Source organism: Mus musculus, chromosome 18 (genome assembly GCF_000001635.26).
Source record: "Mus musculus strain C57BL/6J chromosome 18, GRCm38.p6 C57BL/6J".
In the NCBI taxonomy this organism is placed as follows: domain Eukaryota; kingdom Metazoa; phylum Chordata; class Mammalia; order Rodentia; family Muridae; genus Mus; species Mus musculus.
In genome coordinates, this window is record NC_000084.6 from 83,215,927 (window position 1) to 83,241,826 (window position 25,900).

The 25,900-nt window shown below is 43.8% G+C and overlaps 1 long non-coding RNA gene across 2 annotated transcripts; it reads left to right on the forward strand.

Moving 5' to 3' along the window:
- Positions 1-2,162: 2,162 nt before the first annotated feature.
- On the forward strand, positions 2,163-20,264 carry Gm31089. 2 transcript variants are annotated; one of them, XR_386408.3, is made up of 3 exons: positions 2,163-2,220; positions 3,025-3,145; positions 20,017-20,264. It is a non-coding gene; the product is annotated as a predicted gene, 31089 (long non-coding RNA). The 2 variants fall into 2 exon arrangements; XR_877621.1 differs by lacking the exon at positions 20,017-20,264 and adding an exon at positions 3,701-3,796.
- Positions 20,265-25,900: the final 5,636 nt, after the last annotated feature.

The window sequence follows — 25,900 nt, forward strand, 5'->3', positions numbered from 1 at the left end:
CCAAACGTCAAACCCCAGGAGGATTCCCAAATCAAATGAGAGGATTTCAGGTCTTCTGCGTGGGAAACCACCAAACGCTACTTGGAGAAATTAAAGATTTAAATATATTAGAAACCGTTCCGCACCTAAGGAATGCTAAGATGCCAATTCTCCCAACTCAGTCGATTCATTTAGCGAAACACCTAATAAAATGTCAATTCTGACAGCCATCTTTAAGCTTTTATGAGAATGCTATAGTCTAGGAGGAAATGATCTAGCAAGCTAAGGTCAGAGTTGGAGGACTTGTCCTGCTGACCCGCAGAGACTGCTGTGCACAACCAGGAGAATTAAAGATGGCGTTGCTGTCGCTATGAGCAAGGATTCTCAGGCATAGCACTGTCTCCTTGTGCAGATAGACTACCTGGTGCCATTGCTGACTTCTGCATGATGGATTCCGTGATCCTCCCACTCTACCCCACTAGGTGATGATTATACCTATGCCCTGCCTGACTCTCCTTCGCTTGAGAACCAGTAGCTTAAAAGAATAGACGAATGGTATGGAACAGGGAGGTCAGATACTGCCCAACATTTTAATTCTTAATTTATTTTCTACAAATGAAAGTATTGGGGGGGGTCATAAATAACCATCCACTACCTGTACTAGGACAATTTGATATCTTAAAGGCATTCTGTGATACTGAGTTGAGGAAATATTCTGGCAACTAAAGTTGAAGTTCATCACAGCAGGATAGCTTCTGTGCTTAGTGCAATATGGAAGACTCTCTTCATTAGTGGGGCTTCTCCTTCTCTGACCTTGTCTGGGGAATTCTAACCTGCCCCATCCCATGTGCCTCTACCTGAAGAATGTCACCTAGCCTCAATTAGATTACCGGACCAATTTCTTTTCCTCCTGATAATACCTGTTCAGCCAGCCCCTGAGATTCCTGAAATGCTTCCCCAGCAAATGAACTTTGCCCATCCTGGGTGTTTCTATCCTCAGCCCCCCAAAACTTTATAAGCCATGAATCACTCTAAGTAAAGTTGGTCTGCCTACTGACTGCTGTTCTTGGTGTGGTCACTCACTGTGTGTACTCACAGGGCCTTTGAACCCCACTTCTGGCCATCTCTGCCTTCACTGCCCCTGTGGTTTGAATCAGCTGACAATCCACTTGAGGAGGGAGACCCACACTGAGCCCTACCCATCTCAGGAAATGTGCAAGAATTAACACATGATGGGTGATAAGGTTGATATTAAAGCTTAACATTTAACGTTTCTACAGGAGCACATAGGAAAATAACTTTATAACCCGAAGGAAAGCCAGATGTCTTGGATAATACAATCAGCACACAGTAGGACATACACATCACTGATAGCTTCTACTGCATCAAAATTACAAACTCTTACATATCAAAATAAACAATTAAGGTCCACCTCCCACCACATTGAAAGACACCCCAAGGCCTGCCTGCCTCATGGCCTGCCTGCAGCAGGAGTCACTACTATGTTTAAGTAAGTATGGAGAGATGGGAGAGGAAGAGAAACAAGATGGTTTGAGCATTGTGAAGAGAGACAGACAGAGCTGGACATCCTGCCTTGCCACCTGAGGTCATGGTGAGGTCACAGCTATTGCCAGGGCAGAGGGCAGATCTGAGGGGATGGAGAGAGATGAGAGGGATTGGGGTGTATGATGTGAAAAAGGCAAGGTGCATACTCAGAGGTAGTATTTGCTCTACATTCCCCCAATAGAACATAAATTCAGGATATGAATTCGTCATACAATTATTTCATGACTGGGAATTAGTCATAAAATAAATATAACTCTAAATGCACATACGACAGTTCCAAAACGTCAGAGGAATGCAACTTATTATGAATCGCTCTTTTAATTGTTTTTATTCTCGCATCTACACGCGTGTGTTTCGTCACGTTCTGTTCTAATTAAACTGCAGTCAGGCAGAGCTTAGCATTCCCTGAAAGACTTGGCTGAGAATACACAGACAACACCAACTGTTGACAGAGACCTAGAGCGAGTAGAAAACTTCAGATCCACAGTGGGAGCAGAAAACATGACATGGTCATTTCTTCTATGAGCCATGAAGGCAACGGATGGAAGCTTTAGTTGTCACAATGGGAGAAAATTCCAGGTGTCCTTCTGTAGAGGGCACACTCGTGGACTGGAGTCCTCTCAGCCGCATAGAGGAAGATAGTGTGCATGCAGAGAGCAATGGGTAGTAGAAGAGGTGAGGTATAAAAGAGTGAACACCATGAATTTCTTTCATGGTGACCTCAGCAACAGGCCAAAGGAAGGCACAATATGGGGTCAGACAGCTGCAGTGTCCAGGGTGGGAGGGAGCAAGGAGAAGGTTCACCAGCGGGTATTTGTGGAAAACAAAATACTGTCTAATGTGGCCTTGGGTGAAGTGTCCACAGGCGTTTTCAGGACTCATTCACATACAACAGAGTGTACATAGAACCTGTACAGCAGAGTGCACACAGGGCCTTTACATTCTGCTGTACGTGAATTTTTGCCTAAAATAATCCCTAATAAAACAGTTCAGCTCCACCTGGCAGGTTTCCCTTTTGTAGTGGTATGGCTTCTCAGTTCTGTAAGTTATTGTTGAGGATACACAGGGGCACATGCGCAGAAGACAAAGGGAGCCGGGCATCTCAGGGCTTAGAAGGAGTCTCCACATAGAGCTCCAGATGCATCCAGCAGGGGCCTCACTGGAGCTGGTGTATCAGTGTGAACCTTGACTTCACATGAACACACAAATCTCCATGTGTGGGGGCAAGGTATGAGCACACGCATGTACACCTAACACGTGTGCATTTCCTAATACAAATTTCTATGTGTGGACACATGTGCACATATATGTGCTTCTTAACCCAAATTTCTGCATGTGCATGCACAGGCATGTACTTTCTAAGTAGAAATTTATGTGTGCACATGTGTATGTGTGTTTATTTCGTAATGTAAATTCTGTGTGTACTTGCAAATGCATGATATACTTACTAATGCAAATGTTTGCATGTGTATTTCCTAGGTGTGCAGTGACATCACTGTGTGAGTGACACCACGTACTCATGTCTAATATCGAAAGATCACTTTCTGCCCAGAGACATCAGGGGACTCTGAGTAGGAGCGCATGAGTGGATCTGAGGAAGGTAAGTCAGATCTTGAACAACTTGTTCCCTGAGAGAACAAAACTCCTAAGGATGAAAGTGGATGTTCACACAAACGGCCACGGTTTGCCGGGCCACCCACTGAATAAATGATCAAACACACAGTAGTAATAATGGCTTACAACTGAAATTACATAATGAGTTTTGTAAGTCTACATTAATATACTTACATACACATGGATGCATGCCTTCATACATCTGTATTATCTTATAGCCACACCCACATGCATACATGGGAAAGAAAGGAAATTTTCTGTCTTACACTGGAATATCATATTACGAATGTGGAAGGAGCAGGGAGTTGGGGAATTATCAAGGGATGCTCATTCACACGAAAGTGTGAAAATCTGATGAGAAACAGGTTATACATGTAACAGACACCTTCCTACAAATGGTCCATAAATTACAAAGGGAGGGGGAGTTAACAGTAGAGTGTTGAAAGCTGGCAGAAGCCACGTGATCAAACCGACAGATCACAACAGCTCAAGGCCACACACCTAGAGCAATCCAGTGTTAATGATATCCTTTTTGATCCAGCACATTCTGCAAGTCTCCCTCCAACCCCCGCCAGGAAGCACCAGATAGACCCACACTAAGAGACCCCATGTCAAATAGCCAGCGTGTAATCCACTGAAGGACGACGACGACAAAGAAAAGCCAAGATGTCTTTCCAGGCTAAGGAAGAACAATCTATAACCTTGACAACGACCTTGTACTGGGAGGGTGACTATCATAAAACAGATGGAGTGAGGAGATCAATTACAAGTTAAATATGGGGGCTAGGAAGAGGGCTCACAAAGACTGGAATTTGAGCTTCTGAACTCGTGTGGAAACATAGGGCCCAGTGGCAGGAACTTGTAATTCTGGCACAGGGTGCCCGGTAGAGACAGGCGAATCCCTGGTGCTGGTTGAGCAGCCAGTCTAACCTAATTGGTGAGCTCCAGGCTGATGAGAGACTCTGTCCAAGGGAGAGGGACAGTGTTCTTGATGGTGACACCCAAGGTTGCCCTCTGGCTTCTGAGTACATGCTCACACACTTGCACGTGCACACCCACACCACATCTGAACCCGCATCCATGAACACACAGGCACACATGCAACAAATTTTAAAAATATCAAAATGTGAGTGTATCTTTTGGGTTTCATACAGCACTACTCCAAAAATCAAAATTCCCGATCTTGATGACTGCACTGTGTTTCTTTTTTTTTTTTTTAATTTTCTTTTTTTTATTTATTATGTATTTTCCTCAATTACATTTCCAATGCTATCCCAAAAGTCCCCCATACCCTCCCCCCCCCCCCACTTCCCTACCCACCCATTCCCATTTTTTTGGCCCTGGCGTTCCCCTCTCCTGGGGCATATAGTTTTGTGTCCAATGGGCATCTCTTTCCAGTGATGGCCGACTAGGCCATCTTTTGATACATATGCAGCTAGAGTCAAGAGCTCCAGGGTACTGGTTAGTTCATAATGTTGTTCCATCTATAGGGTTGCAGGTCCTTTTAGCTCCTTGGGTACTTTCTCTAGCTCCTCCATTGGGAGCCCTGTGATCCATCCATTAGCTGACTGTGAGCATCCACTTCTGTGTTTGCTAGGCCCCGGCATAGCCTCTCAAGAGACAGCTATATCTGAGTCCTTTCAGCAAAATCTTGCTAGTGTATGCAATGGTGTCAGCGTTTGGAAGCTGATTATGGGGTGGATCCCTAGATATGGCAGTCTCTAGATGGTCCATCCTTTTGTCACAGCCTCAAACTTTGTCTCTGTAACTCCTTCCACGGGTGTAAAGAAAAAGTCTTCACTTTAAGGAAATTTGCACCAAACGTTTCAAAACAAAATGAAAACTGCGCGAAAGCTACTTTTAGCAGCCATACAGACACATACATAGGATGGAAGATCTACAAACAATGGCTGGGTCAGCTGACAGAGTGTGGATTTGCCTTGTGTTGATCCTGAAGGCATTCTGTAAAATTTATATCAGAGGGAAGATTAAAACCTCAGCTTTCCCTTCTAGAGTTACTTGAAAGCTTGATTTTCCAAGGAGTTGCCTTGCTTCACCCCCCTCCAAGCTTAGCCATATGCACTCAGCCCGCCTCGTCTCCCCCCACCCCACAAGCTCTTTGGTTTACTTTTGACACTACAAATGGGGCCAAAACTTGAGTTTCTAGTTTCACAAATGGAACTGGAGTTATTTGTAGCCGTGAGTAGGGGTCGAATGACTTGTGTAATCATGCTGGACTCACCGTCCAGCCTCTCTGTAAGGCTTCCTTCCCAGCCGTGTCTATTGTATCAGGGCTGCGTTATTGCTTTAAGTGCTCAGCTGTACAGTTTCTGTCATATCTCCTCAGTCTGTTTTGAAGATATTTTATTCGGAATGGGTCCTGCTTAGGCCAGCCTTCCTTTAATTTCCCTGCAGGATATTGGGAAGCCAGAAGGGTGTTGGAAGACCCAGCTTTCAGCAGGAACCATTTGAAATATTAGTGCTTTGTTGACCATGACTGCTTGAAGAGGACATGGCCAATATGTTTAACGCAGCTGTTCTTAAAACAGGGACTCTGGTTTCCCCAAATGGGAGATTATGTTGTCTCTGAAGGCTTTAAGATAATAAAGACATTATTACCAGGTTGTTGGGAATGCAGAGAAATTCCAAGTGGCTTTCATGTGCACAATTGTGAAGAGTAGTGTATTTTGGCTGTGCAAATGTGCGTGTGTGTGTGTACTTTTTCCTATGGATTCTGGGGATTCAAACTCAGATCTGCATCAAGCAGGCACTTGGCCCGTTGAGCCATCTCTACAGCTCCCAAAGAGTAACGTTTTGCAAAGTGAGTCCTTATGGCCAGGTGAAGATGTAGCAGTGATGTTGGGGTGGTTCTGAGAGGCACTCCAGCCCTTACTGACGCTTCTGATAGGCCTGTGGCTACCACAAGGCCTAGGTGGATGCTCATAACCCCAGCAGCTGGCTGGAGAGCATTTCAGATTGCTATTGCTTATGTATGCAGAGACAGGTAAGGGGTGCTCATAAGATCCAGGCACCCATCCAGTTGTTGCTTGGGGATGGAAGAAGGTCTCAGAGCAAGGTAGCAAGTCAAGTGTGAGGAGACTAGGGAAGGCCATGGGCCATCAGTTGCTGGGGTCCAGACTGGATCCTGCCTCCTTCTTGGGCTTCTCTGCTCTGGGATGCTGAGATCAATGTCTTCTCTTCACTCGGACCTACCTTCCTTTTGGGTCTGGCTTCCAAACTCTACCTTCTATTGTCCCCAGTGGCTTCTTCCTGCCTTGAGCTCCTACTCTTCTTTCAGAAACATGCTTGCTTGACTCATTGCCTTTTAAAACAGGCGACGTCTTAACAATGAAGTAGACAAACCCTGATTGAAGACTAATTTCCTGAAGCTGTCTTATGAGAACTTTACCAGGTCCTCCCCTAACCCCCCATCTGTTTGTCTATGTGTCTTACTTGGGTTTTATTGCTGTGAAGAGACACCATGATCACAGCAATTCTTATAAAGAAAGGCATTTAATTGGGGCTGGCTTACAGTCTCAGAGGTTTAGTCCATTCTCATCATAGCAGGAAGCATGGAATCCTGGAGACAGACATGGTGCTGGAGAAGGAGCTGAGTGTTCTACATCCTCATCACCAGGCAGCAAAAGGAGATTGTGTGACACACTGGGCAAAGCTTGAATATATACAACCTCAAAGACCACACTCACAGTGGCACATTTTCTCCAAGGCTATACTTATTCCAACAAGGCCATACCTCCTAAAGGTGCCATTCCCTATGGCCAAGCATTCAAACACATGAGTATATGGGGGCCATTCCTATTCAAACCACAACAATATTTGTCATCTATCTAATTTCTATCTATATCTCTATTATCATTCTATCATCCATTCATTACCTATCTTCTGTATTCTATTTGATCTATATAACATCTATCATCTATCAGTCTTTTAACTATTGTCTAGCTACATACTGTTTGTCTATTAAAATATCATTGCCGACCTATATCTGCCCACTATTTAGTTATTTGTTATGCACATAAAACACACATAAGATACATACATGTAGACACAAACACACACAGATACACAGACACAAATGTGTAGACACACAGACACACACAAACTCACACAGAGACACACTCACACAAACAGAGACACACATATACAAGACACACATACATAGCCACACAGAGATGCATACACATGCACACAAAGAGATACATGCACATAGACACACACACACATAGATACCCACACAGATGCACACACATAGACATACATACACAGACACACACAAATACAAACAGATACACACACACCCCACAATAACTGTACAGTTAAACAAACTCAGGTTCTCAGGAGCAGGCCAGTGTTTGATGTTCCCAGCAAAGTTGACCCTGGAGCTCACACGTGAAATTCTCTCTTCCTATGGGAACTTCAATTCTGTCCTTATGCCTTTAACCAACTGGCTTTCCCCATGGGTTGCAGAGGTCCACATCTTTTATGTGTGGTTGAACAGTCACAAGTATCTATCCACCATCTATGGAATTCTTACAGCAGCACCCAGGCTGGTGTCTGACCACGTAACTGGGCAGTATAGTCCAGCCAAGAGGGCAGACAGCAGACTGTCACAGAGGCTCCCCAGCCATGACAGAAGGAAGGGTTTTTGTAAATAGTAATTCCATGCTATAGAAGTCTCATCTACAGGCAGGGCCCATTGATTGTTCTAATATTTCTTTAAATATTTCTGGAAATATAAGAAATAACAATGCAGACTAAAATTTCTAGCGATAACAAGAAGAAAGTGACAATTTGACAAAGTCATAGAAGAAGGAAATCCAAGGAGACTTCAGACATGATATGCTACAAAATACCACCTAAAGTCATGTGACTTGTATTACTGTGATGTCATTCTCCATGCTTTTAAAAGGAAGTCCCACCTGCCTGGGCCTCTTGAGTGTGCTCTTACATATGACCTGGGTTTCACCTGTGCAGCCAATGGCATGCTGTACAGTGGTCCTACACAGAGGGAGTTGTGGTTTCTACTGGGTTTCTGATGCATGGAGAGGTCTATGTACCGGTCAAAGTCTGTCTATCCTCAGAAATTCATGTTCAGAGGAAGCTTCATCTGGCCACATCATGGGCTGAACTGAGAGACAGAAGTCTGACAAGATCCTGGGGATTACACTCTGCCTGCTGAAGGGCCTGCTTATGAGAGCAAAGGAGCCACTTAGGACAGCTTGCTGAATCTAGTCCTCCAGTGACCCATCCTCAGGCATTTTCTAACTGAAGCTACCTCAGTGACCTTAGCTGGGAACTTCCACCTGGACCAGCTCCACAAGGACCAGGGAGACCCTAATAGACCACCACTTCCAGTTATGAGAGGTTTTGTTGAACATCAGCAGTTGACTTCACGGATGCTTTCATGACCCCCAGAAATTCTCCCTTTCCACATCCTAAGAGCCAGCCACACTGGCTTGGGAGATAAGAAAGTTCCTTGCGTGCCAAAGTGGGAAACGGGGGCCCAAGAGGTGTGTCTGGGAGTAGAGGGCCGTTTATCACTCTGAAAGTGTTCGCATAAACAATGTAACAGCAGACCTTCTGGAATGGCTCAGACCACATTCCAGGGCCATCCTTGGATCCAGTATTTAGGTCTTAATAAATACAGATTGAAATATGGTCTGTTTGTTAAGACTAAAGAAACAGGGCTGTGAATGTGTTAGCTCTCAGGACATGAAGACAGCTGCCCACCTCTCTGTCCATTACTGTCTATGCCACTTCACCCAGTCCCCCCTTTGACACATGTCCTGGAGTGATGGAGCAGGGGTGGGGGGTAGGGCATTCCTCCTTCTTGTCCACTTCCCAGTGGCAAGGTGATTTGGTTGATGTCCTTGCTAGCTTCAATTGTCAACTTGACCCAGCCTATCAACACATGCAAGGAACCCTTCAACTGAGGGAATAGCCTAGGTTAGATAGGCTGTGGGTATGAGGTCAGATAGGCTGTGGGTGTACTTGAGAGACATCATCTTGATTATTGATTGATTTTAGGAGGCACAGCCTTTTAGTAGGCAGCACCATCCTTATAAGAAAGCTAACTAACCATGAACCTTGTGAGTGAAGCAGAGAGCAAGCCAGTAGCCATTGTTCCTTCACAGCTCTTCATGTTCCTACACTGAGTTCCTGCCCGGACTTCCCTCAGCGACGGACTGTGACCTAAGTGTAATCTAAATACATCCTTTCCTCCCTTCAGTTGCTTTAAGCCATGCCACAGCGACAGGGAGGAAGCTAGAATAGGCTCTCAACTTTTATTCATTACAACTCAGACTGATTTGGCTGTAAAGTGCTAGCTGTGCAAACATGGGGGACCCGAGTGACTCCCAGGACTCACGTGCAGCTCCCTCATCAGGAAGGTCCCCAACGACTGGAGTGGGGCCGTCCCTAAAGCTGTTGCCTGCCCATGGATGCTGTTCCCTTCCCTGTGCTGTCTTGTCTGGCCTCAGAGGGAGAGGATGCTCCTAGCTTGCAGAGACTTGATGGGCCATGGTGGGGGATACTCAAGCCCCCCACCTCTCAAAGGAGAAAGGGAGAAGGTGGGGGATCAGAGGAGGGGCTGTTGGGGAGGGGCTGGGAGGAAGGAGGGACATTGATCAGAATGTAAAGTGAACAACAACAACAAAAAAGTAGGGCACAGTGGCTCATTAAGCAACACCAGCAATGGGGAAGCAGAGCCAGGAGGATCCCTAAGCACCTTGTCTGGAATTTCTAGCCAAACCACTGGGCTGCAGACTCTGTTAGAGACTCTCAAGAGTGGTTGAAGAAGACCCCTTCCGTTGGCTTCAGGCATCCACATACTGTGAGTGAGCATGAGGGAGGGGTACCTGTGCACACACATGCACACACACATCCACACACATCCACACATACACATGTGCACTCAAACACACACAGTTGCTCACAGAATTCTAAGAAAGAGGAACTCTCTCTTCCCAACAGGTTTGTAGACTTTCTAACTATTTCAAGGTGCTCCTCGCCCAGGTCGTGGCTTTCATCCATTGCTGCTTCTGCACAAAGCCATCCCCCATCACACACACCACACACACACACACACACACACACACACACACACACACACACTGCAAGGCTCCCTTCCTCTTCTGCAGCTGCTACATTTTCTGTAGGCACAAAGAATATTTTCCTTAGGCTCTCTCAACATTTCTGTTGGTAAAACATACTAACTTGTACAGTGAGTAAATTACACCATGCAATCTTTTATCATAAAAATATCATGATGCCATTGTCTAAAGATTGCATTGTCCAAAGATTGCAACTTGAATGGACTTCCATCAAACAAATAAAAGTCAGGAATTAGCTAGATTTCATCTCTAAATTATAGGATAACATCTAACAAAAGAAAGGAAACTATTCGGTACTTGTAGAAAAACAATACCGATCTTTCAGGGTGTTTTAAATTACATTTAGCTGCCTTCTTTATTGAATTTCATCCCCAGAGAATTGCTCACATGTAATGACATTGGCAGTGCACAATCAACCTGATCCGGTTACGCTCTATTAGAACAGTACACGGGTACAGTAACCTTTAAGAAAGATGTTTAGCAACTTGGGCTAAAATTAAAAAAAAAAATCAAAACAGAACAACAAAAATGAAACACTCAGACAAACAAAACCCAAACAAACTTAGGGTAAAATTAAATTCATTTCGTGTGAATTGCTTGCATTCTTAAATCTCCAGTTGAAATTTATTTGATTCTCAGCTTACACCGGATGATTTAACCATTAACAGCACTTGCTGCCATTAGCATCACACGGTGCCAGTCCCAGCACCGATCAATTCAGGGGAATCCTTGGAACCTGCTGGAAGAGCTGACTGCAATATGAGTGTTGATGCCCACATCCAGTTCACATATAGGAATCCTCACGATCAAGACCAAGGTGGGAGTGGGCTGTGCTGAGCTCATAAAGGCTTATAAATGAGATTAGTGACCAGATACAAGATCCTGAGGCTCCTGGTCCTTCTTCCAGGTGTGGACACGGTGAGGTCAGTCTTCAATGGACTGGGATTCCGTCCTCCTGTCCCGGCAATGTCAATTGGATCTTGAAGTTCTCACTTTTCCAGAACGAATAAATAAGTGTTGCTAGCTGTAAACTGATCCATGGACTTAGTCCCGGCAGCACAAACACACAACAATAGCCGTGAAGATCCAGGAAAGAGTAATAGACAGATTTTCCCCCATTTGGTTAACTCCATAGACATAAAATCTAGTCATTATACATTCAAGACATAAGAATAGACTCTAAGGGATAGAGAATAAAAAATAGTCAGGAGGGCGCCAGAGGCCCAGAGACTGGGTCAGCAGGAGTTTCCCTTGAGAGGTGGGTGGGATGACCGGGTCATATATTCCAGACCTGATAGTGGAAGTGTTAGAAGCCAAGGAGGTCTCAACAGTGAGACCAAATGTCTTGGTAAACAGAGCATGAGAAAGGCAGCACTGCAAACCAGAAACTTTCCATCACACCTGTGTGCGTCTTCCTACACCAAAGTCCAGGATCCCTGCCTTTCAGGTTGTAACAAAGTCACAATCATCTGTCACACTGTATGTTGTTGAAAGGCGAGATCCTCAGGAGGGTTCAAATGTTACCACTGCCAGCCATGCTGATCTTCCTGTCATTTGGTGAAGGCCACGTGGGTAGAGCTAACCCCTACTCCACCCATCCAGGTGCCAGGGGAGTCGTTACTGGAGACTGACTCACCTCACACCTGTGGTCTGACTAGTTACTGTGGTTTCAGTGGTTCCTGGAGACTGACACACCTCACGCCCTCTACTGTCATTTGAAGCCACAGAGACGCTCATACTTCTCCTTATATGATAGTGGTGAGGGGTAGTGAATAGGCTCTCTAGTATATAATTCCAGTGTCTGATACGTCCAGACCATAGGGAAAACTCACCCATGCTATCAAAGGCTTTTCTAAATGAAAGTGAAGAAAGGCATGCAAACATCACAAATGTAAGAGGGCAGAGAGGTCTACCATATGCTTAAGGGCTATCCTCAAGTAAGGTGGGTTCACCGTAGTGACGGAGAAACACTGCTTATCTTATCACTGTCTTCCGTTTTCACAATTTCTTTTGTCAATTCTTTATGACAGGACCATAGGTATATGAATATGTGAACTTGACTGAACTTGAGAAACACTAACTAAACACATGCATTTTCTCTGGCAGATCAGACAGGCTCCATTCAGGATTTTGCCCTTGAAGAATTTCAGAACAATGCTGGCATTTAAACTGATTAAGCTGTAGTTGAAGCACCCTTCAGTATTAATTTATGGTATTATGTAACAGGTCAGCAAGGGCTTTTTGATGATGAAACTCTTAATGGAGCAATAATCATAAACAGTTACCATATTATAAAATGTTTTGATTAAAAACTAATTAGCAATAAGCATATTTATCTGAATCTCTGAGCTGTTTGCACAGCTCCCATTGTACATGCTCCAAATGTGTGTTTTGCTGTGTATCTTTATGTTACAATACACTAGAGTATAACTGGGTTCCTTCAGAACGAAGCCAGCTCGCATACCACAAGGGAACTGCCTACTCCTGTTACTAAAGTACATTGTGTGACGTCAAAGAATTCCCCATGGGACTCAGGAGTACATGTTGTTGATGTCACACTTAAACAACTTAAAACTTAGGCTAAGAACCAGCTAATTATTTATCTGAATCCTACTCACAAAATTTCCAATTCCAAAAAGATACCTTCAGCTTACCAATTCTAGCCTCTAAATTTAATCACTGCACCCCTCCACAGCTCGTTATATAAGGACTCATTTTAGATGTTGTTAACTTGGAAAGCTATCTTCTCTCCCCTTCCATAGTTGACCAAGTGTCCAGTGAGAACTTATCATGTTGACACTCAAGGTAACTAGAGCAAATATGATAATCTCTTGCTCTGGGCCGTGATTTTTAAGTCATTTTGTTTGTACAATCATTGGTGCTTTAAGAATTACACAAAACAAAAGATTTAGTGATTTCTTTTTTTAGGGCAAGCGTCTGGTTTCTAAAACAAGGAATTTATTTGAAACAATCTAGAATTTTCCTGTTGCAAAGTCATATTGAATATACTTATATTTTTTAAAAAGTTTAAAGTAATTAATGATAAAATTGTTTGTTTGGCATAGTTCTAATTCCCAAGTCACACTCCTGAAATCAGGAATGTGCTGAGAATAGAGCCATGCGACGCTGTGGTCCCCCTTCTGTTCCTTTGTCCAGCCTCAGTTCAGCCCGGCTGCACAGTGCGTCCTCAGTATAGGAAACAGCAGACGGCATTTGTCTCGTGGGTCTGAGCCCTAACGTGCCGGACTACAACCACTGTGCATTCTGAGTATTTCAAGGATATTTTACTGGGGCTTTACCAGCATGCTTGGTCTCTCATGTGAAGAATGAGGCGTTGTCTGATATGTTTCATCCTCTATTGTCTAATGTTGGAGCTGTTTTCAGCACTATACTTTAGAAACGATTTCAAAATACGGTATATACCTGTATAGATCTTAGCAGTTTGCACAAAGCTTATCAAATATATTTTGAGGAAAAAATGTAAAGCACGAGAGTTCTGTTAGGATTAAAAAGACGAAATTCTTATGTTTCTACAAAAACATGTTTCACAGTGGAAATATTTTTTGAGAGGAGTAGCTGACGATAATGGTTTAGGAAAAATGCCTGCTTTAGGTTGAAGTTCAATTTTCATGGAGTTGGGAGTTGATTTATCAAGCACAATAAACTCAGCGACTTAATAAGCTGGTTATGACATCGATGGGGGCCGCCACAGACTATGAAAAGAAAAGGGTTTAAAGCACTTTTATAATATTAACGAAACCATTTCAAAATAGACTGTCAACATTGCTGCCTTGAGGAGTGCTTTGAATGGACTCCAGCCAGGGAAGCTGGTAGGCTTACTTCAGACCTTCAACTATCTCCCTCCCAAATCCAATCACTCAGTCTCATCCCTGCCTCTGCAAAAGACCACTTGTTGCAGACTCCCTTCATCCTTCCTTATCCCGTTTCCAGCCCAGCAACACAGACCTCCTCCTGATTCCCTCCCCCTCACTCATTGCTGTATCCCAGATCCTAAAGACAACAGGCATTCCCTGGGAACCCACAGGCCACTCCTACACTCTGCAGCTCCTCACCTCTCCCCCATCCTCATCTCTCCTCCATGGCCAACCCCCAGTCTCATCCCAGCTCCATAGCTGGCCACCTGCTGTGGTCTCCCTTCACTCTCTGCACTCATTCCCAAGGAACCAAGTCTATCCTGATGGACAATCCTGCTGGAGTGGGGGAGCACCCTCATAGAGGCAAAGGGGAGGGAAAAGAGGGTGAATGTGGGATGGAAGGTTATGGAGGGATCACCAGGAAGTGGGATATCATTTGCGATGTAAACGCATGGAATTATTTATTTTAAAAAAGCTAAAACTTAAAAAAAAAAAGCTTCTGCAGGCCAGCAAGATGGTTTAGTAGTTATGGGAGCTTGCTGCCAAGCTTGATCACCTTTGTTCAATCCCCAGAAGCCGCACTGTCAGGGGAGAGAACTGACTTCAGCTAAAACTTAGCTACTTATTGTTTCCACAAATACACCACAGGGTATTAAATCGTTTTAAACCTTTTAAAAGACATTTATTTTTAACTGTCTGTATATGTGTGTGTGTGTGAGAGAGAGAGAGAGAGAGAGAGAGAGAGAGAGAGTTATATAAGAGTGCAGACACTCAAGGGAGCCAGAAGGGGGCGTGTCAGATTCTCTGCAACCGGTACTTCCGGCAGTTGTGAGCAACCCGATTTATGCTGGGGACCAACCTTGGTTTCTCTGGGAGAGCAGCTGGGGTGAGCTCTTCATTGCTGCTCCATCTCTCCCAGAACTCACCTTCCTGATTAGTGTAAATGGGTGCTGTAGAGTCTGATAAACACGGTCTCACCAGTCCTCCTGGGTCCTTTCTTGTTGCCCATGGTCCCTGTTGACTGATCCTTAACCTCACAGCTCCCTCTGTCTTCACAGGCCCTGGTGTCTCTGCCTGTGGACTGCATCTTTTGCTAGCTGTAACCCATGGAAATAAGTGCAGCTTACTGTATTTCTCTGGAGACAAGTGTGTTTATTCCTAGCAGGGATCAGGTCTCAGACCTCAGGCCATCGCTCCTTCTCTATCTTGGCCCATCCAGGTGACTATTATCGGACCAGTGTTCTGTTAAGGTTAGAGTCTGGTGCGTCGTCTCTCAGGGAACTCTAAAAGGTCAAGGTGAGTGGTGACATAAGAGGCTAGTTCCTGCTCTTGGTGCACCTCGGGCTCTACCTCTGTTCCATGACCATATTGGCACTAGAGTCATTTCAGAATCTCAGACTATGTCTTCCAGGTCAGCCTAGACTCCCAGAACAGGAGCAGACCAGGATACCCGCCCCATCTAAGGTATATACCTCGTATTCCAGATTACTGTTGTTAGTACATTGTTTCTGACTTCCCAGGTTCTATTGCTTGAGGGCTGATCTGAATTACCCAGCTTTCATTACTGAAAATGCAAATCTGAATTTTAATTCTTTAATAAAGCACCCACCAGCTAGACATGTTGAGAGAAATAATTGACAATGGGACATTTTAGCAATCTTAATTAATTTATTTTTTATTTCTAGATTGATTGATATCACAATAGGATTGATTATGTACAAGCCTCAGGCAAAATACCTCCCAATCAAAATGTTCTTCATCTGTGAAATGGAGGGAGAGGCCATGTGCTGGCCAAAGCTTCCTATCTTACAATTTCCTATTTTTCTATCTGTCTAGTTTTGCCACAGACCCATAGAATCATTGGGAAAATGCTGGCTATAGCCAACAGTAAGGAACAGGAGTTATTTCTCAGTACTGTAATGGAGTGCAGTATATATTAACAGTCTCTCACGCTACCTAGCTCTGTAATGACCCCACTTCCAGATTCATGAAACACAGCTGGCTTCCTTCCCCTCCCGCTCAACCAAATTCAACACTAAATAAGATTTCTACCTTTCCCAATACTGTACTCAGGATCTGGTTGGACACATACCACACGCTTGATGCCAAGGTATTTTTTCTTTTTATTGTTCGGTAATAGCTGGGAAAATAAAGGCCTGGCTGGGCATTAGCCCATATGGGCAGGTTATGTGAAGCATTAGGAAGGAAAGGATCGGAGCAGCTGGAGAGGAGCTCGTGGCTCGCTGAAGAAGTGCAGGCAGCCATCCAAACGAGCGAGCAGAAGCGGGAGGCACGCAGAACCGCAGATAGCTTCTTCCAACCAATTGCTGCATCCGGGTTACCTTCCTTTTATGGCCCTTCAAACGTAAGCGCCAAGTCGCTTAAACCATTCAGAACATTCAAGTTGCAGTCAGGTTGTCTCCTCCAAATGAGTCTCTGACCAAATCTCCTGGCTTTTCTTGTGGCAACTTTGTTTTCCTTTTTGTTACTCAAAAAAAAAAATTTTTTTTTCCAGTTTATCCACCAATTTCAAGGAACTTTGAATCTGAGAAGCTGGCTAACCCCCAACGTATTTCGGAAGTGTGCAAGCCCACAGAAACACGTATTTTCCTCACTACGTGTATCCCTCCATCTGGAGAGAGATTGGCACCTGCCCTGGGTGGGTGACCTGTGCGTGTGCCGCCAGCCAGCTTCTGCTCTCGTTCAGGGGCAGTGCACTAAGCTGCATGCAGGCTGCTGACCCTCGGAGGCTCGAGCCTGCGGCAAGCACATTCTCGCTTAGCAGCGGTCGGTCTCAGGGTCTATTTCTCTTTCTTTCTTTTTTTTTTTTATTTTTATTTTTTTAAAGGCAGCCTATTATAGTCTCTGCTTTGTATGGGGGCAATTTCACCCAGTCAGCAGTCTTACCTCACATTCTTCCCTTAAGAAACCGACTAACTAGCTCTTCTATTCGGAGAAGAAAGGGGATTAAAACGTACAGTCACCGCAGATCGGGCAGGTAGCGGGGAGAAAGCAGAGGAGGGAGCTACATTAAGGGGAAACTTTCTGTTAGCTCCCATGCCTCACGCTGTTGTGTATAATTATTAACTGCGAAATAGCACAGCTTGAGCGTTATTACTGCACATTAAAGAACATTTCACTTATAATTATGGGACGAAAAAGGAGCGTTTACAACTCACCTACCGAAGCATTAACTCGGTGCATGTAAGGAAAAAAAAAAAAAAACCTCTTCATTAAAAAATCTGCAAATATGTGACTTTCTTTTCCCATCTCAAAGATCTTTCCTCATCTCCCTCCTTTTTTTTTTTCTTCCTTGACACCTTGAATCACATTTTAAACTTTTCTTTTAATTAAAGAGCAGCAAAAAAACCTGTAAGGTGCAGAAGGAAACACACACACACAAAGAGGGTGGCCTCTGTGCTCGCCAGCTAAAATAAGTATTTAGTAAATGAGGTGAGTTTGCATAGGACAGGGGTCAAAGCATAAAGCAGGTTACTCCTGTTTGCCTGCGAGCATGAGATGTGTGTGTGAGGATATGTGTGTGCACGTGCGTGCAAGCATGTGAGTGAGGGTGCGTGTGTGTGTGTGTGTGTGTGTGTGTATGGAGGTTTGGGGAGACACATGCAGGTATGAGGTCAGCAGACCGCTATGGCTCAGCCACTATTCACCTTGCTTCTTGAGACACGGACTAGCACTGGCCTGAGGCTTGAGGAATAAGTTAGGCTGCTGGCCAGTGAGCCCCAGGAAATGTCCTGTCTCTGTCTTTCCCAGGTGTGGGGTCACAGACACCCTACTTGGCTTTTTAAAAATGTGGGTTCTAGTGGCTGAACCCTAATTGTCACGCTTGCACAACACTTCACCACCTGAACTGTCCCTCTGGCCCCAGAAGACATTAGTTCTAATTAAGCGTGGTTCTCAGAAGGAGAATGGAGTTTTCGTTCAGGTCGTGTTTGCAGTTTTCTTGGAGCAGCATGCCGAGTGTGTGCACACCACCAGCTGCTGTGTTGGAAGTTTTGTCAGTAACATTGCAAGGTGGAGAGCTGGGGTGTTCAGTTGCTCCATGTGGTTCTGTGTGTTCTGCTGGGTTTGTGGAGGACACCGTCCATTTACTGTATGCTTCGGATGATGGGACCTGCGTCTGCGTATCTGTGTACTCTGTGTGTTTTTATGCCACTAGAAGAGGAGTAAGTCCGTCAAATGTTCACACAAGGGCGCTTATGTTTTGAGCATGCTCAGCCCCAGGAAACAGTGAGGAAGACTGCTGGTGGAGGTACTTTGCCCAGAATAGGAGTTTTCAGATGAGAAACTATTTCAGCTCTGGGTACAGTTGAAAAGATCAGACAATTAACAGCAAGGTGCAACATTCTGTCTTCCCCCACCCTGGGGACTGTGCATGTATGCAAAGCTTACACACATATAACACTTACACGCACAAGTCTTATACATACACATAAAGCTTACACACACATACACATGCATGCAGGAACACACGTCCATAAAGCTTACATACATGCACACACACACAAACTTTACACACATGCAAACCTTCTACACACATAAAGCTTACACACATGCACGAAGTTTGCACACACAAAGCTTATAGACATGCACAAAACTTGCACAAATCTTACATGCACACACAGCTTAAACACACATGCATGCACAAAGCTTACACACACACACAAACTTATGAACACTCAGAGGTCACACACACAAATGCACAAAGCTTACACACACACACATGCTTGTGCACACACATAAAGCTTACACATATACACAAAGCTTACACACACACATGCACACACACACAAAGCTTACACACATGCATAAAGCTTACCCACATAAGTCTTATATGCACAGAACTCACACATACATGCACAGTGCTTACACACACGCGCACACACACACACACATTTGATTTGTTTCACATCTTGTAGTCAAGCCCATGTCATAACAGGCAAGAGTTCTCAGGATTCCTCACAGCTGCAGGTGATATGCTGTGGAAAGGATTCTTCATATGGTCAGAGCGAAATAAACTAAGTTGTTGAATGAAAGGACTGGGCTTCTACACCTGGCTCCTGCACGTGCCTGGTCTTTAGAAACACCACCCAACATTCCCAATAACCAGACATACCCAGGGGAGAGGGCTCCATTCAGGAATGGCCTGAAGGTTCTCTCACTTCTTTACCCAGGACCTCGAGTCTTTTCCCTTTGACTGGTCTCTGTGATGGATGACTCCACTCTATAAAAAGGCTTTTCATTTCCTCCTTAGTCCAGAGGGAGGACAAGCGATTGAGGGCTAATTGTCTTCTCTTCAAATATATACTGGGAACAGTCTTTGGCTGCCAGTGCTCACACTCTTAATGCATTATTTTCAATTCTTCAGGATTTCCCTGTGGCAATGGGAAGTCTACACTTAGAAGTTTCCAGAAACAGTGAAATTTAGTGAGTAAGATTTCACTGTGTGGGATGGCAGAAGCTAGAGATTCTCGGGGTCAAAGAGCTGTGCCATCCTGGAAGCTGTTGGATGTGGGGTGGAAGCTACACCCTCCCGGAAAAGCTTCATGCCTGGTGTCTGCTCACACGGGCTCCAGACTCTGCAGGGAGTTTCTTCCTGCAAATCAAATCATTGCATTCATAAGATTGGGTTTATTTCCAAAGCCTTAAACAGATCTATGCATGAAAGCTCACCCAGGAGATCGGGGAAGTGTGTGGGAACCTTGCCCAAAGGGTCAACCACAATTTCAGTTGGCTTACATTTGGACTTGATGCCACAATAAATACTTATGGGTAAAGAGTTCATAATTCCATGTAGTAGACCAACCAAGAGCACTGTAACCCACCTTTAGGAGGCTGCACTGGATGAAGTTGGGGGCTGATCCTATTGGAAGAGAGAAGATGCAAATCATGGGTAAAAAGACAGACATGTCCTGTGGTTGGGACCATCCTTCATCGCATATCTCACCGAAAAGTCAATTACACGGCCTCTAAATGAACCAGCACACCCAGGAGACACAGTGGTGTGAGGCAGCTGCATCTGTGAAGTTACAAAAACAGCCAAATGTTTCAAAGCACGGATGTCTGACCTCTGATCCAACGTGAGGTGAGTCCAAAGATGAAGAGAATTCCAGGCTGTCTGTGAATGAAAATGGAAACTGCAGGCAGGAACTGTGCCCTGAATGAAGACGAACAGGCAGGGCAGGGACACTCTGGGTCTCAGTTGTCCTACCGAATTCTCACAGACTGAAGTTGATTAATAACGGGGTAGAGTGTGTATGTATATACACACACAAATACATACTGACATACATAGTCATATAGACAATACACATGCACACACATATACATACACAGACACATACACATATATATACACACATACATAAATTTATAGATACCTATATACATACATACACATATATAACACACATACGTAGACACATCACACATATACATATATGTATACACACACACACATATCACAAGACAACCTGAGATCTATGATTCTAAGGCAGAAATCATTGGCAAAAAATAACAAACAATAAGACACAAATACATTTCCTTTGTCATTTGTCACACAGGAATTTGACTTTCCCATTTGAACTTTGCTGTTCATTCTTTGCTGCTTGGTGTGAATTTATTGAAGATCTCAGGATAGAGGCTGAGATGACACCTTGGTTTCAGGTCCCCCACCCTCCACAAGGCTGCCCGTATCTAGTAAGTCATCATGTCCCACAAAATGTCCATCTGAAGATACACCCACCAGACAGACAGACAGACACACACACACAGAGATACACACAGACGTGCACACACACACACACACACACACACACACACACACACACACAGAGGTGTCTGCTTCCCATAATTCTGAGAGGGATATTGACCAGACCATTCTCTGTAGAGCCCCCGATGCTGGGCTCTGTCTGCACTCACAGCTGGCCACCCCACGGTCTGCTGGAAGGAACTCAGGAAGTGTCAGTGTGACCCAATGCTTTGTTTCACCTATTCTGAGCATCCTCTGTGAACCTGACTTCAGCATCGAGGGCAGTGCTCAGACTGGAATGCCCTACTCCAGCTAGCGTCTTTCTTCTCCTGTGGCGTTGACTTTTCCAGAATTTCTGCAACACTTTAGAGGTATTATTCTGGAATAATTTTATCATGTCATCAGCATTGCAGAACTGCTTGCAAGACTTCTAGACAGCCAAAGATCTTGAGCTGAGAATCAAGCGGGCATAAGCCCTGGCTTCTAATTCAGGTTTTGCTGATTTCCATTCAGTCTGGTTGCTGACTCAGGATTCGAGGTGGCTTCTGACTTCATCTTTGGTTGTCACTATCTCTCCTTAGCTTCCTCTAATCTGTGAGAGTGTCTTAGTGTGCCTTGGACTCACAACCGTGGCATTTGAAGAGTGCTGACAGGTTCTGCGGAAATTCCCTTGGTCTGCTTTATCAGTACGTGGCTTTGGTGAGACTGAGTTTGTGGGACACTGGAGAGGATGCTAGGGCTGCCAGGTGCACCTACACAGCCCAGGAGGACGTCCTGATGGTCATCACCTCATCCCTGCTGGCTGCTGGCCTCCTCCAGTGTGAGGTTGTTACCCCTGTCATTGGGTACTCAGGACCTTGCCAATGTTTTATTCTGTATATTCTTTGTAGGGCAGGCCATTCACTCGTACCAATTATTGGAACTGCTTATCCAAATAATTGAATAATTTGCTCCTCACTCTGTTCTCTTGGATGTTGTTATTTGTAAGGGTGCTCAGTCAACATGTTTGGTCTTCAATCATGTTTGATTTGGGTTGATGAGCCCTACTGTGGGGCTAATGAAATGCAGTTTAACATGAAGCTGGGCTTCAGTGTAAAAACAAACAAGCACAGGCCATAACCTTGATTTCTGTGCAGGAAGTGCCTAGAGAACCATCTCTCCTGTAAATAGATCTGTAACTGGCTACAATCTGAGGACAGACACATCTATAAAAGCTTTGTGTGAGTTCTGTTGTCATTTCTGCTGTGTGCTTCAGTCACTGGCAGAGACAAAAATAAAAGGGAGTTTTGTAATGGCATGATTTTGTTACACTGCAGCCTTAGGCCTAGAGAATGCAGTGTGTGTGTGTGTGTGTGTGTGTGTGTGTGTGTGTGTGTGTGCATGTGTGTGCATGTGTGTGCATGTGTGTGTGTTCAAATGGGTATGTGCTAAAGAGCCTGTGTAGAGGTCAGAGGGCAGCTTTAGGCATTGCTCTTCACTTTCCACCTTATGTGAGACAGAGATTCTTTGCTGCTCATTGCAGCAGGTGCCAGGCTAGCTGGCTCTCACCTGTGTCTTCCTCCCATCTCATGTGGGAGTGCTGGAATTACACGCATGAGCTGCTGCACCTGGCTGTATGTGGGTTTTAGGCATTCAACTTCCTGCTTCCATGTCAAGTGCTTTACCACTGAGCCTTCTCCTAGCTCCCTAAGTCTTTTCTTAGTGACTTGCTGAGGCTAGCCATTCTACACACTGACCGTCTACTTGATTTCCTTCCTCTGTGAATGCTCTACTGGGGCCCTTTCTTCAATTTTCTTTGGGGTGGTTAGTCTTTTCCTGTTTTATGGTTTTATATGTATGTATATATGCATATATATAAGCATATATATATACATATATATGCATATACATACATATTACTATACATACATGTACATATATAAGCATACACACATACACACACATATATACATGTATATATACATATATACACATACATATATACATATATACATACATAAACAGATATTTATGTATGTATATATACACATACATGTGCACACATATATACATACAATATACATACACACATATACTCATATACACACACATATATACATACATATACATATATACATATAGGTATATGTAAATATGTAGTTTAGGTTGCTTAGCCTTTAATTTTATGTCATTATCTCAATGATGAACAAAAATTCTTACTTAAGTGAAGCCTAGTCTGTCCAGCTATTCCTTTATTCTATAAAGAAACCATTCATTCCTTATCAGGGTTGAAATTTCTATTTTTCTACTTTCTCGTTTGGTTTAAGGCTACCTGTGAAGTCTTAAGATTTAACCTCAAAAAATGGAAATCTGTTCTCCTCTCCAAGTAGCTATGCAATGTCAGAGGCCAGCATGTGCAGGTATGGTCTACTCACACGGTCTAGTTTCCCTTGTGTTGAACTCACTTAAGTATATAACAGAATGAATTCTATCCTAAAGGAAGATTGGTTCCTGGTAAGGAAATCTCCCTGGACCATCTACGTCAACTCCGAACTTTAACTACATGAAGTCATGTGAAGAATGTCTGTGAGAACCTTGGTGGGAGCTGCACTGAATCTGCTCTCAGTTAGAGGTAACTGATGTCTACCCCATGGGAGTCCTCACTTTGCAGGGCTGTGGGGGGCTGTAAAAATAACCTCCCATCCCAAACCATACAGAGCAATCTCCATGATTACAATGCTCCTGTGACCTTCAGAATTTCTTGTCACAACATTAAAATTGGCTCTGTAAGCAAGCAGGAAGTAAAGAGTAGTGAAACCGACGTTTACTTAGTACGTTGTAATTTAAGACATGGGGAACACAGAGAACTAAATCAAAATGCTTTACCTCACTGCACAGTCCCAGAAAGAGCAGGCAGTGCTCTCTTTCCCTTCTTGTCACAGGACTGGCCACAGTGACTTGGAGAACTGGCCTGTTCCTTTCAAAGTTCAGATCTGCCTCCAACCTTTCCTTGTTCTTTGGCTTTTGTGCAAAATCTGTGTGAGAGTTCTGCAGAGGAGGCTTTGCCTCTGAGACAGCTTCATGTCTTCCCATCACATACAGTCCTTGTCCTTGTTGATGAGCTGTCTTCACTGTGGTCCTCCAGCAGCAACCAGAGTCTTTCACAGCCCCTGGCAGCAGATCCAACCTCACTTCAATGTTACCTCTTTGTTGCTTGTTTCCAGTGGTCATTTAAATAGGGCCCCTCCCCTTATGTGTCCATGTTCCAACCTCAAGAACCTATAAATTGTACCTTTCCTGAATAAGCAATTTTGCAAATTGACTTAGGTTAAAGATCATGTGATAGAAGCTACTCTGGGTTATCAAGGTGGACTTGGTGGAACCACAGAGTTCTCTCTAGGAGGGAGATACATTCATTCCACAGTCCCAACCTCTACAACTATAGGAGAATAAGTTCAATTATTTTAAGCCACTAAGTTTGATGTAAGCTGTCACGAGTAGTGGTAGGAAAAGAATCCACTACACTGTCATCTTCGTTGGATGACTCTGTCATCCATTTTGATAAAAGGGAAATGTGGGTTTATCACTGGGTGATAAGAAGGTAAGGCGACCGAGTGTCTTGAGCCAAATAATAATTGTGCACTGAATAATCTCTAACCCACTGTGAAAGAAGTGATGTGATTGGTCGGAACTGCTATGCTCATCCATTAGTGATGCAGGGATGTATGAGCTAGGCTTATCAGTTAGTTACTTAGTTACACAGCGATGTATGAGCTATGCTCATTCATTAGTTACTTAGTTGCAACATTAACAGCAAAGTGCCAAACACTACTTTGCAGGGGGCCAGCCTCTGTGGTTCTTCTTGAGGCAGCAGAGGGAGAAGAGCATTGGTCGGGCTAAGACTAGGTCTTAGGAGATATTCAGGGTTGCTATATAATAATAAAAAAAAAATACACGCCTTAAGTCTAAGTCACTTTGCTTCAGTAGCTGACCTGCCTTCTGAGTTCCTCTGAGGTGAGAAAGGGGGGAATAAGCAAAATCTAAGAAAAGAGGGATAAGGATTACTAAGGATTATGAAGTCATCTATGCGTCTATATAGCATCACTACAAGACAGTACATCCCGTTGTTCTTTAGAGATCTGCTCAAAAGGCGAGGTTAATACCTAGCTATTGTTATATGTATTTAACAATAACAGGAAAGGCATATTAATAGCAGGAATTTTTCCTAAAATAAATTTCTCCTGGGCCTTGCCTACCAGAGCAAATCCATCATAGATTTTGGTACCAGGTGGACCTATCTCAGCACGATCAAATGCAAGTTTTTACCTTCTTCTATGATGGCTCCTGACAATACTTGTTTGGTGAAAAAAATACTGTAGAAGATGAGACTTGAACTCTGTTGTTGAAGGGTGGCTGTTCACTATGTCTTGGTAACTAAAACTTGTTCACATAAGAAACAGCTAAAACAAAACAAGGAGACAGGGCTCATATTCAATTTTCCTACAAATTGATGTAGAATCTTCATAATTGATTTATTAGCTTCTTATATAATACCTAGGTAGCGATATAACCAATTTATATAGTTAAGGTTTTGAACTTTTTTAGAAAGTTTTTTTTTTAATTTCTCCATCAAACATTGAAGAATTATTGCTTAATCTACTTTTAGACTTGCTAAGTATTTTCAATGATAACAGTGATTTTCACATAGCCACTTGGAATTTTGCTACTGAATAGTAAGATATTTTTCTCTGGGGGCTGAGATGAAGCCCAGAGCTCCTTGATTAATGCTCTCCCATAGTGTCAGCTACATTCCAGTGCTGTGCATTGTTTTCCCACCCAACAGCTTTATTAAAACATTCTATCGACTTTAAAAAAATTGATGTAGAGATTTTATGATTTTTATAAGTGGTCATTAATATCATGTGGTGGTAACTTTTTTTTTTACTTTAAATTATTTTTCATACCTTATCGTGAAGTCTAGGATC